At 48.4% G+C, this 16,077-nt stretch overlaps 1 long non-coding RNA gene across 1 annotated transcript; it reads right to left on the bottom strand.

Annotated features, from left to right (window-relative positions):
• Positions 1–8,968: 8,968 nt before the first annotated feature.
• Positions 8,969–10,406, bottom strand: LOC116564330. The gene is made up of 2 exons (XR_004274846.1): positions 9,694–10,406; positions 8,969–9,283 (listed from the first exon to the last, which is right to left on the bottom strand). It is a non-coding gene; the product is annotated as an uncharacterized LOC116564330 (long non-coding RNA).
• Between the last annotated feature and the right edge of the window lie 5,671 nt (positions 10,407–16,077).

Genomic DNA, 16,077 nt, shown 5'->3' with positions numbered 1-16,077 from the left:
CCAGGCTGGAGTGCAGTGGTGTGATCGTGGCTTGCTGCAGCCTTGACCTCTTGGGCTCAGGTGATCATCTCCTCTCAGCCTCCTGAGTAGCCAGGACTATAGGCGTGCAACACCATTCCTGGCTAATTAAAAAAACTTTTTTTTTTTTTCCCTGTAGAGACAGGGTCTTACTATGTTGCCAGGCTGATCCCAAACTCCTGGGCACAAGCGATCCTCCCTTCTCAGTCTCCCAAAGTGTTTGGTGTTACAGGTGTGAGCCACCACACCTGGCCTCTTTCAGTTTCTTTAGAGTAGAGCCACCCTAGTATGCATCTCTAGTCCATAACTGTTCCCCAGCATTGTTATGTCTTTTAAGCCTCTTTCAATCTCCAAGTTGGTTGGCTGGGTGAGTGCTCACACCTGTAATCCTGATGCGATAGGATCATTTAAGTTCAGAGGTTTGAGACCAACCTGGACAACACAGGGAGACTCCTGTCTCTACAAAACCTAATTTTCTTTTTTTTTTTTTTTTAACTCCACTCAGGCTGCAGTGCAGTGGTGTGATCTCAGCTCACTGCAACCTTCGCCTCCTGGGTTCAAACCGTTCTTCTGCCTCATCCTCCCAAGTAGCTGAAATTACAGGCACATGGGACCATGCCCAGCTAATTTTTGTACTTTTAATAGAGCTGGGGTTTCACCATGTTCGCCTGGCTGTCCTTAAACTCCTGACCTCAGGTGATCTGCCCACCTCAGTCTCTCAAAGTGCGAAGATTGTGATCACAGCTGTGAACAACCGTGCCCGGCCAAAAACTAAAATTTAAAAAAAGACACAATCTACAAGTTTCTCCTCTATCCCTTTTTTTTTTTTTTTTTTTTTTTTTTGCTTTTTTTTTTTAAGACAGTCTTGCTCTGTCACCCAGGCCAGAGTGCAATGGCACAATCTTAGTCCACTGCAACCTCCGACTCCCAGGTTCAAGTGATTCTCTTGCTTCAGCCTCCTGAATAGCTGGAATTACAGGCATGTGCTACCACACCTGGCTGATTTTTGTATTTTTGGTAGAGATGGGGTTTCTCCATGTTGGTCAGGCCGGTCTCAAACTCCTGACCTTGTGATCTGCCCACCTTGGCCTCCCAATGTGCTGGGATTACAGGCCTGAGCCACCTTGCCTGGCCTATCCCTTTTCCTTTCTATGGATTTTGGAACACTCCACACTGTTGGGCCTGTAGCATTTCTCAAAGTCTGGATTTCCCTGGTGCAGGTGAACACATTTTCTGTCTTTTGTATTTGTGGCATATTTGCAGCTGGATTCATGCTCACCCCATTAGATTAGAGTTTGATCATGTTGGCAAGATTCAGTGGGTGATGTGATTGATCTCTTATTGGTGATGAATACTATCCTATTGTCTCTCTTATTTTGTTAATTTTTTAAATTAGTTTTTTAGAAATAGGTGTCTCATTTTGTCACCCAGGATGAAGTGCAGTGACTCCACCATAGCTCCCTGAAGCCTCAAATTCCTGGGCTCAAGTGATCCTCACACCTCAGCCTCCTGAGTAGGTGAGACCACACACCACCACACCCAACTTTTTTTTCTTTTTTGAGATGAAGTCTCACTCTGTCGCCCAGGCTGGAGTACAGTGGCATGATCTCAGCTCATTGCAAACTCCGCCTCCTAGGTTAATGCAATTCTCCTACCTCAGCACTCTGAGTAGGTAGGAGTAGGAATTATAGGCATCTGCCACCACACCCAGCTAATTTTTGTATTTTTAGTAGAGATGGGGCTTCGCCATATTGGCCAGGCTGGTCTTGAACTGACCTAGTGATCCACCCACCTCAACCTCCCAAAGTGCTGGGATTCTAGGCGTGAGCCACCATGCCTGGTACCTAATTCCTATTCACTGGTCATGGATGGGAGGTATGGACCCTTTCCCCAGAATACATGCTGGCCCCATCAGAACATCAGGGTTCAGTCTCCTAAGAGATGTTCCTCTGTTTGTGCTACACACCCAAATAATCCATCTCAGTCCACGATTAGACAATTTCCAGGAATGACAGTGGCTGTAGTCTAGCTGGAAAAACACTGAAGTAGGTGTCAGCAGACCCCAGGACTCTCTTGACTCAGCCGCTAACAACTTAATGTGGCCTTGGGGAAAAAAAAAAGCTGGAGCGACCATGCCTGTAATCCCAGCAGTCTGGGAGGTCTATGTGGGAGGATTGCTTGAGCCCAGGAGTTTGAGAGCAGCCTGGGCAACATAGCAAGACCCATCTCTACAAAAAATTTCAAACAATTTTCCAGGTGTGGCAGTGTCCCCTTGTAGTCCCAGCTACTCAGGAGGCTAAAGTGGGAGGATCACTTGAGTCCCGGAGGTCAAGACTGCAGTAAGCCAAGATCATGCCACTGCACTCAAACTTGGGCTTCAAAGTGAGACACTATCTCAGAAACCAAAAGCTAGAGCTTTTGTTTTCACATTTGTAAAAGGTAAATGATATTATCTCCTTCATGGAGTTACAGTGAGCATGGAAATACAATTATTTCTTTTCCCTCTCCTTTTAGAAACACAGTGAGATAGGCATAGTGGCCAGGTGAGGTGGCTCATGCCTGTAATCCCAGCACTTTGGGAGGCTGAGGCAGGTGGATCACCTGAGGTCAGGAGTTGAAGACCAGCCTGGCCAACATGGTGAAACCCTGACTCCACTAAAACTACAAAAATTAGCCCAGTGTGGTGGCACATGCCTTCAATCTCAGCTATTCGGGAAGCTGAGGCGGGAGAATTGCTTGAACCTGGGAGGTGGAGGTTGTAGTGAGCCTAGATCATTCCACTGCACTCCAGCCTGGGAGACAGAGCCAGACTCCATCTCAAAAAACAAAGAAACAAAAACAAAACAAAATCCGGTGTGGTGGCTTATGCCTGTAATCTCATCAGTTTGGGAGGCCAAGGTGAATGGATCACCTGAGGTCAGGAGTTCAAGACCAGCCTGACCAACATGCAGAAACCCCGTCTCTACTAAAAATACAAAATTAGCCAAGCATGGTGGCACGTGCCTGTAATTCCAGCTACTTGTGAGGCTGAGGAAGGAGAATTGCTTCAACCTGGGAAGCGGAGGTTGCAGTGAGCCGAGGTTGCACTCCAGCATGGACAATGAGAAGAAAACTCTGTCTCAAAAATAATAATAATTAGATAGGCATAGTGCACAAGACAATGTCAGGTGACACCTGCACCACAACTTAATACCACTTTGAGTCTGGACAGACGACGTAGGTCTCTGTGCCTCAGTTTTTCCACCTATCATATAGGAATCATATGAGGATGTTCTCCTAAGATCATGCTCAAGGCTAAATAATGTTACCCACGAATGTGCCTAGACCAGCACCTCATGCATTTTAAGTACTCTTCCCTTTTGGCCGTTGTTGTTACTGTTATTATTTTACTAACTGGAGTGATTTCTAGCCTGCAAAAGAAAAATCCGAAGTTTGTGAACAAGACCATTATTCCTTACCAACTGATTAATAACACCAATTTTTCTTTTTCTTTCTTTTTGTTTTTGTTTGGGAGAAAGAGGTGGAAAGGGAACTTTCCATATACATTTCTATATATATATAATTTTATATTTATATAAAATACATATTTATATAATTTTATATTTATATAAAATATATAATTTATATAATTTATATATATATATATATATTGCATTTTAGGTTTTGGGGTACATGTGAAGAACATGCAAGATTGTTGGATAGGTACATACGTGGCAATGTGGTTTGCTGCCTTCCTCCCCATCACCTATATCTGACATTTCTCCCCATGTTATCCCTCCCCAACTCCCCACCCCCTGCTGTCTCTCCCCTAGTTCCCCCTCAGAGACCCCAGACTGTGATGCTCCCCTCCCTGTGTCCATGTGTTCTCATTTTTCAACACAATACCTATGAGTGAGGACATTTGGTGTTTGATTTCCTGTTCCTGTGTCAGTTTGCTGAGAATGATGGTTTCCAAGTTCATCCATGTCCCTACAAAGGACACAAAGTCATCGTTTTTTATGCTGCATAGTATTCCATGGTGTATATGTGCCACATTTTCCCTGTCCAGTCTACCATCATGGGCATTTGGGTTGGTTCCAAGTCTTTGCTATTGTAAACGGTGCTGCAGTGAACATTCGTGTGCATGTGTCCTTATAATAGAAAGATTTATAATCCTTTGGATACATACCCAGTAATGGGATTGCTGGATCAAATGGAATTTCTATTTCTAGGTCCTGGAGGAATCACCACACTGTCTTCCGCAATGGTTGAATTAATTTACACTCCCACCAACAGTGTAAAAGTGTTCCTAATTCTCCACATCCTCTCCAGCATCTGTCGTCTCCAGGTTTTTTAATGATCGCCATTCTAACTGGCGTGAGATGGTATCTCAATGTAGTTTTGATTTGCATTTCTCTGATGACCAGTGATGATGAGCATTTTTTCATATGTTTGTTGGCCTCATGTATGTCTTCTTTTGTAAAGTAGCTGTTCATATCCTTTGCCCACTTTTGAATGGGCTTGTTTGTTTTTTTTCTTGTAAATCTGTTTTAGTTCTTTGTAAATTCTGGTTATTAGCCCTTTGTCAGATGGGTAAACTGCAAAAATTTTTTCCCACTCTGTTGGTTGCCAATTCATTCTTATGATAGTTTCTTTGGCTGTGCAGAAGCTCTGGAGTTTAATTAGGTCCCATTTGTCTATTTTGGCCTTTGTTGCCAATGCTTTTGGTGTTTTAGTCATGAAGTCCTTGCCTATGCCTATGTCCTGGATGGTTTTACCTAAGTTTTCTTCTAGGGTTTTTATGGTGTTAGGTCTTAGGTTTAAGTCTTTAATCCATCTGGAGTTAATTGCAGTGTCAGGTGTCAGGAAGGGATCTAGTTTCTGCTTTCTGCACAGGACTAGCCAGTTTTCTCAGCACCATTCATTAAACAGAGAATTCTTTTCCCATTGTTTGTTTTTGTCAGAGATCAGATGGTTGTAGATGTGTCACATTGCCTCTGAGGCCTCTATTCTGTTCTACTGGTCTATATCTCTGTTTTGGTACCAGTACCATGCTGTTTTGATTACTGTAGCCTTGGAATGTAGTTTGAAGTCAGGTAGTATGATGCCTCCAGCTTTGTTCTTTTTGCCTAGATGTGAGTTGGCTATGTGGGCTCTCTTTTGGTTCCATATGAAGTTTAAGGTGGTTTTTTTTCCAGTTCTGTGAAGAAGGCCATTGGTATCTTGATGGAGATATCATTGAATCTATAGATTACTTTGGGCAGTATGGCCTTTTTCACAATATTCATTCTTCCTAACCATGAACATGGAATGTTTCTCATCTGTTTGTGTCCTCTCTTACTTTGTTGAGCAGTGGTTTGTAGTTCTCCTTGAAGAGGTCCTTTACATTCCTTGTTAGTTGTATTCCTAGGTATTTTATTCCCTTTGTAGCAATTGTGAATGGTATTCATTCTTCATTTGGCTCTCTCTCAGTCTGTTATTCGTGTATAGGAATGCTTGTGACTTTTGCACATTGATTTTGTATCCTGAGACTTTGCTGAAGTTGCTTATCAGTTTCAGGAGATTTTGGGCTGAGACGATGGGGTCTTCTAAATATACAATCATGTCATCTGCAAATAGAGACAATTTGACTTCCCCCTTTCCTAATTGAATACGCTTTATTTCTTTTTATTGCCTGATTGCTCTGGTTAGAATTTCCAATACTACATTGAATAGGAGTGGTGAGAGAGGGCATCCTTGTTTAGTGCCAGATTTTGAAGGGAATGCTTCCAGTTTTTGCCCATTCAGTATGATATTGGCTGTGGGTTTGTCGTAAATAGCATTTATTATTTTGAGATACGTTCCATCAATACCTAGTTTATTGAGAGTTTTGCCTCTGCATCTATGGAGATAATCATGTGGTTTTGTCTTTTGTTTTGTTTATGTGGTGAATTACGTTTATATACTTCTATCTGTTGAACCAGCCTTGTATCCCAGGATGAATTTTTTTTTTTTTTTTTGAAACAGAGTCTCACTCCCCCTCCCAGGCTCAAGCGATTCTCCTACTCCATCTCACGAGTAACTGGGATTACAGGCACCCACCACTAGGCCTGGCTAATTTTTGTATTTTCAGTAGAGACGGGGTTTCACCATGTTGGCCAGGCTGGTCTCAAACTCCAGACCTCACGTGATCCACCCACCTCAGCCTCCCAAAGTGCTGGAATTACAGGTGTGTGTGCCACCGTCCCCACCCCATAACCCCAGTTTCTTTTTACCATCTTTGATTACAGAACTAGGCACGACTCCCAGGTTCCCATAATGAAAATTGTCCTCCCCAATTATAACTGCCAGTTTGTTTTCATCGAAGAAAAACGAAACAAGACAAACAAAAATTGAAATGCTAGTTACTTCTGCGGACAAAAAGGTAAGTATGGCCGGGTTCTGTGGCTGTTGCCTGCAATTCCAGAACTTTGAGAGGCTGAGGCGGGCTGATCACTTGAAGCCAGGAGTTCGAGACCAGCCTGACCAACAAGGTGAATCCCCCTCTCTACTAAAAATATAAAAATGAATGAGGCATGGTGGCATGCGTCTGTAGTCCCAGCTACTCAGGAGGCTGAGACAGGAGAATCACTTAACCCAGGAGGCAGAGGATGCAGTGAGCAGAGATCATGCCACTGCACTCCAGCCTGGGCAACAAGATCAGAACTCCATCTCAAAAAAACAAAAAAGTAATGTGACTGAGATTTTCTGGTTATAATCACAGAGTTCATGTGGAAAAGCTAAGCAATATGAAAAAAAAAACAGAGTTAAAGTTTTCAAAAATTACCCCACATAGGATCAGCAAACCTTTTTTTTTTTTTTTTCTTCTCTTGAGACAGACTAGTCTTGCTGTTGTCCAGCTGGTGTGCAGTGGCACAATCACAGATGACTGCAGCCTTGACATCCTGGGCTTGCTCTGTGCGCCTGCCTCCCAAGGAGCTGGGATTACAGGTGCACACCCCTATACCCAGTTAATTTTTTTTAATTGTTTTTGTAGACGTGAAGTTTCACTGTGTTGCCCAGGCTGGTCTTGAACTCCTGGCCTCAAGTGATCCTCCCACCTCAGCCTTCCACAGTGCTGGGATTCCAGGCATGACCTTATCTGGAGACCAGGTCATTACAGAGGTCATCAAGTTAAAATGTGTCATGAAGGTGGGGCCCTGATCCCATATAACTGGTGTTCTTACTAAAAGGGAAATTTATTACCAGTAAAAGAAAAAGAAAGAATAAAATATTTTTTTCTTGAGACAGTCTTGTTCTGTTACCCAGGCTGGAGTGTGGTGGTGTGATCATAGCTCAATGCAGCCTCAAACTCCTGGGTTCAAGTGATCGTCCCACCTCAGCCTCCTGAGTAGCTGGGACTACAGGTGTGTTCCACCATGCCCAGCTAACCTTCTGTATTTTATGTAGAGATGATATCTCACTATGTTTCCCAGGCTGGTCTTGAACTTGCAGGCTCAAGCAATCCTGCCTCGGCCTCCCAAAGTGCTGGGATGATAGGTGTGAGCCACTGTGCCTGCCCAAAGGTAAATTTGCACACAGAGACAGACATGCATAGAAGGACAATGGCCACTATAATCCAACGGATGCCTGAGCAGGAGAGAGGCTGGGACAGATTTTTCCCCAGAGCTTCCAGAGAGAGCCCGGCCTGCAGACACCTGACTTTACACTTCCGGCCTCCCAACTGGGAGACAACAACTTTTTATTTTATTTATTGATTTATTGAGACAGAGTCTAGCTCTGTCACCCAGGCTGGAGTGCAGTGGCATGATCTCAGCTCACTGCAGCCTCATTCTCCCTGGCTCAAGCAATCCTCCCCCCTCAGCCTCCTGAGTAGCTTGGGAACACAGGCACATGCAACCATGCCTAGATTTTTTTTTTTTTTCTGAGATGTATTCTTGCTCTGTCCCCCAGTCTGGAGTAAAGTGGTACGATCTCAGCTTACTGCAACTTCCACCTCCTGGGTTCAAGCAGTTCTCCTGCCTCATTCTCCTGAGTAGCTAGGATTATAGACGTGCATCACCACGCCCAGCTAATTTCTGTATTTTTAGTAGAGACAGGGTTTCACCATGTTGGCCACGCTGGTCTTGAACTCCTGACCTCATGATTTGCCTACCTCAGCCTCCCAAAGTGCTAGAATTACAGGTGTGAGCCACCACTCCCGGCCTTGTATATTTTCAGTAGAGACAGGGTTTCATCCTATTGGCCTGGCTGGTCTTGAACTCCTGACCTCAAGAGATCCTCTCATGCTCCCAAAGTACAGGGATTACAGACATGAGCCAAGGCATCTGGCCTGAGACAACAAATTTGTCTTGTTCTAAGTCAAATTTGTGGCACTTTGTTACAGCATCCCCAGCAAAGTTATACCCAAGGAATCATCCACTTCATTGTTAAAGGACACAGAAGCTCATGCCCTCGGTCATTCATGAATGTGTAATTAGGTTTTGGCCAGGAACAGAGGCTCATACCTGTAATCCCAGCACTTTGGAAGGCTGAGATGGGAGGATCACTTGAAACCCAGAGCTTGAGGCCAGCCTGGCCAACATGGTGAGACCCCATCTCCACCCACACATACACAAATATTAGTTGGGCATGGTAGCATGCACTTGTAATCCCAGCTACTCAGGAGGCTGAGGTGGGAGGACTGCTTGAGCCTGGGAGTACGAGGCTGCAGTGAGCTGTCATTGTACCGCTGCACTGTAGCCTGGACAACACAGAAAGTCCCTATCTATCTCTTAAAAAAAAAAAAAGGACAGGGGTGTTTGATTTTGTGTCTTTGTTGTTGTACTGTTGTTTTTTGAGATGGAGTCTCGCTCTCTGCCCAGGCTGGAGTACAGTGGTTCAATCTCGGCTCACTGCAACCTCCGCCTCCTGTGTTGAAGTGATTCTCCCACCTCAGCCTCCATAGCAGCTGGGATTACAGGTGTGCACCACCACACCCGGCTCATTTCTATATTTTTAGTAGAGATGGGGTTTTACCATGATGGCCAGGCTGGTCTCAAACTGCTGACCTCAGGAGATCCACCCACCTTGGCCTCCCAAAGTGCTGAGATTACAGTGTGGGTCACTGCACCCAGTCGATTTCATGTTTTGGCTGGGTTGGGTCTGGCAGGTGTATGGTTAATAAACCAGGTCTAAATATCTCTAGGCTACTGGTGGCTCGGACACACACTGACAGCAATGTTGTGGATGGTGATATTGGCTTCGAACATGGATGAAAACAAGATCTGGTCTCCTTTGTTCACCCAGACAGTGTCAACGAGCTGACCTAGGAGAAAAAAGGACAGGTACATGAGGCCATGTGTACGTCCTGGGAAAGGGGATGCCAACTGCTGGAACCCCAGCCCCCCTGCCACCACCCAGCCCACCCAGCCAGCGGCTCTTCCATGTTCGTTACAGCTTTTGAGAGGTTCGCTATTCAAAGGAGGATGAATCAAGGAAAGTACAGGGCTGGGGCACAATTCTGTTAAACATGACAAGAAATATGCTTTGGTTCAAGAAAACCCATGGCCAGGCATGGTGGCTCACACCTGTAATCCCAGCACTTTAGGAGGCCAGGGGCAGAGGATCACTTGAGCCCAAGAGCTTGAGGCCAGCCTGGCAACATAGTGAGACTCCTCCCCAACTCAACCAAAAATGTAAAAGGAAGAAAAAAAGATGTAACTCAGGCATTACCACCTCCAGGTAGCCTTCCTGATGGCGCCATCCCCAGGTGGGCTCAGGGGCAGCCTCTGTTCTCCGGGCATCAGAAGCTGCCTCCCCGGGGCGGTGGTCCTGGGTCAGCTCCTGCAGGAGTCCAGGCACAGAATGATGGTGGATGGATCAGGACTGAGGGTCAGAGATGCGAAGAGGAAGACAGCTTTGGGACGCACTTGGTGAGATCAGTGGGATTTGCTGCAGGGTGACTGTCAGGGTGCAGAGGAGAATTCTGGACCGGCCGTGTCTTCATCTCTCTCTTCCCTCCAATCCCAGGAGGGCAAATGAGGCAGAAGGACTTTCGGGCCCGGCCCATCAGCTCCATCCTCAGGAACTCAAGGACCATCAAGTTCCATGGCTGGGAGGGAGCCTTTCTGGACAGAGTCCTGGGCATCTGAGGCCAGGAGCTGGGCGCTTTGTGGACCTCCGGCCTCCTCTTCTCCGTGTCGCTGGTGTCCTTCCAAGCATCTACCCTTCTGTTGATGTCACTCTAGTCTCTATGCCAAGCATGACTGGGAAAGGAGTGTGGGGGTCAGGAGGTGAGGTAGGTGGAGCCTCCTAGATCCTACCACCCTGTCCATCAAAACTCACACATTCTGGATCCTGTTCTCTCGGGGTTCCTGCTGTCTTCTGCATGAATGAATTAATCACATCATTCTGGTGAAGGTGGCAGCAGCTGATGAGGTCTGCTTTTCTGAGAGTTCCAGGCTTCTACTGATGTAGGGAGGAGAATTCATGTGCAGGCAGGCTGCAGAGGTAGAATCTGGGGTCTGACTGGCTTCCCTGCTGCTGGCCAGCAGATGTCCACAGCCACCCTGTCACTGACGTGATCCTTGTCCTGCCATTCTGTCATTTATTTCCGATGGCTGTCAGAACACTCTTCCTAAAGCACAGCGGTCAGGAGAGTTTAAACGCGTTGATGCAGAGGCCAGGTGCAGTGACTCAAACCTGTCATCCCAGCTCTTTGGGAGGCTGAGGTGGCCTGAACCCGGGTAGTGGAGATCACAGTGAGCCGAGATTGTGCCACTTCACTCTAGCCTGGGTGACAGAGCAAGACTTTGTCTCAAAAACAAAATGAAGCAAAACAAAACAAAAGGACCACAAATGGCACCAACACCTAGAGCCCTCCCGTGCTGCTCTCCCCAGGAGTCCCTGGGCTCAGCCCTCATGTCTATCACCTTCACAGAGAGACCTTCCCTGACCACCTTCTCCACCACCACAGCACCCCTGCTCGTGCTAATGCACTCTACACCTGCACCTGAATTTCTCTTTGCTTTTTTATTTTTGAAGACAGGGTCTTGTTCTGTTACCCAGGCTGGAGTGCAGTGGCGCATGTCGGCTCACTGCAACCTCCACCTCCCGAGTTGAAGCAATCCTCCCACCTCAGCCTCCTGAGTAGCTAGGATTATAGGCAGGTGCCACCATGCCTAGGTCATTTTTGTGTGTGTGTACTTTTAGTAGAGATGGCATTTCCCCATGTTGGCCAGGCTGGTCTTGAACTCCCAACCTCAGGGGATCCATCCACCTCAGCCTGCCAAAGTCCTGGGATTAGAGGCGTGACACACCGTGCCTGGCCATGACCTGTATCTTGTGTGACCTCCTGTCTCATCCTGTGACTTAGAATGCCTAACCATCTGGGAATGCAGCCCAGTAGGCCTCAGCCTCATTTTACCAAGCCTCTATTCAAGATGGAATGCTCTGGTTCACATACCTGTGACAGACAGGCAGGGTTATGTTCCAATAAAACTTTATTTACAACAAAATGTGTAGGCTGTAGTTTGCCAACCTGTTTCACATCAGCCAGGACATCTTCCTCTTCCCAAAGTTTTGATCTAGCCGTCTTCCCCAGGCCTCCTCTCCCCTGCCTGCCCCACCTCCTGATTGGCTCTCTATTTTATCTGCGGGTTCCTTGGTGCACACGTAATTAGCTGGAGTAACTGCATTAGTCATCACTCCTCCTTCAAGAGGGCCTGAGGTCCTCCCACCACAGGGGCATGGATGGCACTGATAACCCCAGGGTGTGTGGGAGCCAGTGCCAGGTTGCTCAGGGCTGGCTGTCTCTCTGCACAGGGCAGCCCAGCATCTCCTTGGTGACATTCCTGGTCTTCACGGACATTCGCAACGGTAGCTCGGGCCTTGAGCATTCTGGACGCATCCCGATGGGACCCACATCTCTCAGCTACTCAGAGCTGCTGCTACCATGATGGGCACCTGGAGCTCTCTGGCCAGAGCCGGCATAACAGTGAGGCCTTGTGGGCTGGATTCCCAGGTGAGGCCTCCCTGCTCACAGAGCTGCAGATACATGGTAAGGCACTCAACGCACAGCCCTGGGACTGGGGATCTAGCTTCTTCCATGCCTGGGCCAGCCAGAAGCCTCAGGCCTGGACCCAGATGGCACCCCATCAAGCCCAGTGTGGCCCTGGGCTCTGGGACAACCAGGACAGCCTTGCCCATGAATGGTCTCACTCCCAAGGCAGGCAGATTAGTTTCCTAGGACTTCTGCAACCAAGTCCCACACACCGAATGGCTTAAAACACAGGAAACTTAGTCGGATGTGGTGGCATGTGTGTGTGGTCCCAGCTACTCGGGAGGCTGAGGCAGGAAAATCGCTTGAGCCAGAAGGTCGAGGCTGCAGTGAGCTATGATTGCAACACTGTGCTCCAGCCTGGGTGACAGAATGAGACCCTGTCTCAAAATAAAACAATCCACAGTAGATTGAACACCCTTCTGTCTTGAATGTGAAGTTATTTTTACTTATTCCATCTGTAAAGACGATTTACTTACTTACTTATTTATTTAAGACGGAATCTCATTTTGTCACCCAGGCTGGAATGCAGTGATGTGATCTTGGCTCACTGTACCCTCTGCCTCCCATGTTCAAGTGATTCTCCTGCCTCAGCCTCCTGAGTAGCTGGGATGACAGGCGTGCACCACCATGCCTGGCTAATTTTTGTATTTTTAGTAGAGACGGGGTTTCGCCATGTTGGCCAGGCTGGCCTCAAACTGCTGACCTTGTGATCCACCTACCTCAGCCTTCCAAAGCACTGGGGTGAGAGTTGTGAGCAACCGCGCCCAGCCAAGACCTTATTTCTAAATAAGGTCATATTCATAGGACCGAGGGTGAGGGGAGTGGGACTTCATTATCTCTTTTTGGGGTCCATGGTTCAGCCCATTATGAGGGGAAAATAAAAGCAATAAAAGGAGGCAGCATTGGCTGGGCACTTACTACCTACACGCCAGGCAAGCTGTGCACACACGAGAGCTCCGTACAGTACAGCTGTCCCCATCACACAGGGGAATGCCACAGCTCTTAGAGGTGGCTTTGAGCCAGCAGAACCCGCACTCTTCCCCCATCTGACCTCGTCTCCCGGCCCCCAACCCCACCTGTTCCATTCCTTTCTATTCTTTAACACACCAGGTTTGCTGCTGCCCCAGGACCTTGGCACGGGCTGATCCTGCCACCTGGAATGCCTCTCTTCCACACACCTGCCTGTGTCCCTCACCTCCCTTAGGTGTTTTTCCAATGGCATCTCAGGGAGGCCTTTTTTCCACCTCCCCATTTCCTCCCACCTTCTCCCCAGTTCTGTCATTTGAACACACCATGTAGCATACAAATACCTTGGTTTCTCATTTTCTCCACACTAGAATCACCAGAACATGTGCTCCATGAGGGCAGGGATGATTTTTGTCTGCTTTGCCGCAGGGCACATAGCAGGTGTTGAGCATGCGTGAATGAGCATATGAGGTAGGTTTAGGAATGCCATTCCCATTTTGCAGATGAGGAATGGAGGCTCAGAGAGGTTAAGTCACCTGGCCCAGGCCACACAGCTGGTAATGATGGAGCAAGGATTGAACCTAGAGCTACTCTCTGACCCCCATATAGATTAGAGAGACCTGGCTCTTGACCATTCAGGACCCCTGGGTCTCCCTAGTCCCCTAGTGAATCTTCCTTGGCCTCAAACTTTTTTTATTTTGAGGGCTTGGTGCCATGGCTTATTGCTGTAATTCTAGCACTTTGGGAGGCTGAGGCATGTGGATCATTTGAGGTCAGGATTTCGAGGCTAGCCTGGCCAACATGGTCAAACTCTGTCTCTACAAAAAAAATTAGCTGGGCATGGTGGTGCATGCCTGTAGTCCTAGCTACTCAGGAGGTTGAGACATGAGAACCACTTGAACCTGGGAGGTGGAGGTTGTAGCGAGCTGAGATCGCACCACTGCACTCCAGTCTGGGTGACAGAGTGAGACTCCATCTCAAAAAAATAAACAACAAAAATGAACAAAAGCTTTATTTTTGGTCTCAGCCTCCTGAGGGTTGAACGGAGGACTGGATCACATGAGGAAATTGTCCCTAGTCTGAGCTGACCTCAGAATTTGTTGGGGACAAGTGATGGGGTGATGGGAGGTCATTCTGGATGAACATTTTCACGTCACTCTAGTTCCTGGCCCAGAATGCCTGATGTGGCCGCCCCCAGCCAGGGGTGACCTCTCCCTCCTCCCATGGTGGTCCACAGTCTGATGTACCCCCTCTTGGGGACACTTTCTGCCTGTTAACATTCTTGGTATCTCTGACAGCCAGGCGTTCCCGGGCATGGGAATTGTGTCCCCTCCCTCCTCTTGGCCTGCATGTAGTAGGTACACGTGGTTGAGTGTGGAATGAGGAAGGAAGGCCTCCTTCCTGCCCCACAAGTGGTCCTCTCCCATGTGTTACCCCATTTACTCTGGATATTGTCCCTTTAGGCGGGTGGGCTGTGCCCACCTTATTGATAAGGAAGTTGAGGCTCAGAGCTGTGGGGCTTATCCACCCTGCTGGCCAGATGGGAGGTGCTGGAGCCTGGCTGAGTGTCACTTGGGCCTGAGCCATAAGCTGGACTCCACAGGAACCTGGCATCTGACATAGAGTAGGCGCCATCTGTTTGCTTGGGGCGCTCCTGCACCTTCTGGGTTTCTATGTGTAGCAGCGGGAATTTAAGTCAAAGAAGAAACTCCTATTGTGAGCCAGACTCTCCTCTTCTGTGGGGGGTGATGGGAGGGATGGGAGCCTCCAGCCAGGGCCAGGTGGCTGCAGGTGGGTATCAGGCCGCAGTGGCCATTTATCAACAGCAGACCTCATGCTGATTCATCTGCAGGCTGCTCAGAGAATCCCCAAGAATTCCTACAGAGAAGCAGCCTCCCTCAGTCATTCGGAAAGTACTCACTGACCCCCTGTTGTGTGTCAGGAGCTGTCCTAAGACTAACCCCAACCCCGGGGGGCTGGCATTCTCATGAAGTGGCAGTAGGGGAGCAGGAACCTAGTAAGTAAGTAAGTGAGGTCATTTTGGGTTGTGCTGGGAACCCCACACGAGGGAGATGGATAGAGGATGCCTGGCAGCAAAGAATTGGGAGGGATTTCAGAGGGGTAGTCAGGGGATGCTTCTTGGAGGAGGTGTCATTTCAACAACTTCAACTTCAATGAAAGGAGGAGCCACCCAGGCCTAGATCCTCAGGGGCAAATGATGACAGATGATGTCAAGGAGGCTCAAAAGGGGTTGACCCCACCCAGCCCCCACCCAGCCCTCCATGGGAGCCTTTCCCTTTCCCGCTGGTGTTGTGTTTGAGGGCCACAGGGCATGGCCCCTACTGAAGTCTGGTGTGTTCGTGGGCTGGGAAGGGAGGTGAACCTGTCTTCAGTAGCCTGTGCCATTTTCTGTCTCTGGAGTCCCAGACCCAGGCCAACGTGGCCCTCCGTGGAAGGGACGGTGGTGTCAGCGTGGACCTGGCAGCCCTGGTGGCTTGGCCACTGCACAGCCCGCTGCAGATGGTGGCCAATGCCAGCCACACAGTGCCCGCTCTTCAGAGGCTGGGCCTGCCCTTCTCCAGCCCGGTAAGGAGTGGATGGGGAAGACCTCCCTCCAAATTCTGTCCCCTCTGTCCAATTCCTGGGGTGCAGAGGACCCGCTGTGTGCAGGGCAGATGGGGGAGGGCCAGGCCTTGGGTTTCCCCACCACTTTACAGTTTACAAAGGCTTCATTTGTAATCGCTGTAACCAGGTCTGCTGAGCAGTGTCTGCCTTCCCAATCGCAGGGCTGGTGTGGACGTGCGCCCTGGATTAGCGTCTGGTTTCTGACCTGTCTTTCTGCCCTGCAGTCTTGGGTCAGAATCAAAGCTCCTGCTTGTCCAGTGCCCACCCCGTGCCAGCCCCCTTTGAAGGGTTCATGGGCATTTGTTAGTTTCATCCTCCCAACGTCCCAGAGAGAGGCAGAATGGCCCCTTCCTTACCAAGCATTTTTCCAGTGTTTGGATCCCACCTCCGCTGCTTGCCAGCTGTGTGGCTCTGGGCAAATTCCTTCGCCTCTCCATGCCCTCATCTCTTAATCTGCAAAATGGGGA

This window comes from Sapajus apella, unplaced genomic scaffold, assembly GCF_009761245.1.
Source record: "Sapajus apella isolate SASKATOON/1434 unplaced genomic scaffold, GSC_monkey_1.0 scaffold37, whole genome shotgun sequence".
Taxonomy (NCBI): domain Eukaryota; kingdom Metazoa; phylum Chordata; class Mammalia; order Primates; family Cebidae; genus Sapajus; species Sapajus apella.
This window is presented reverse-complemented; position numbering and strand designations above follow the sequence as displayed.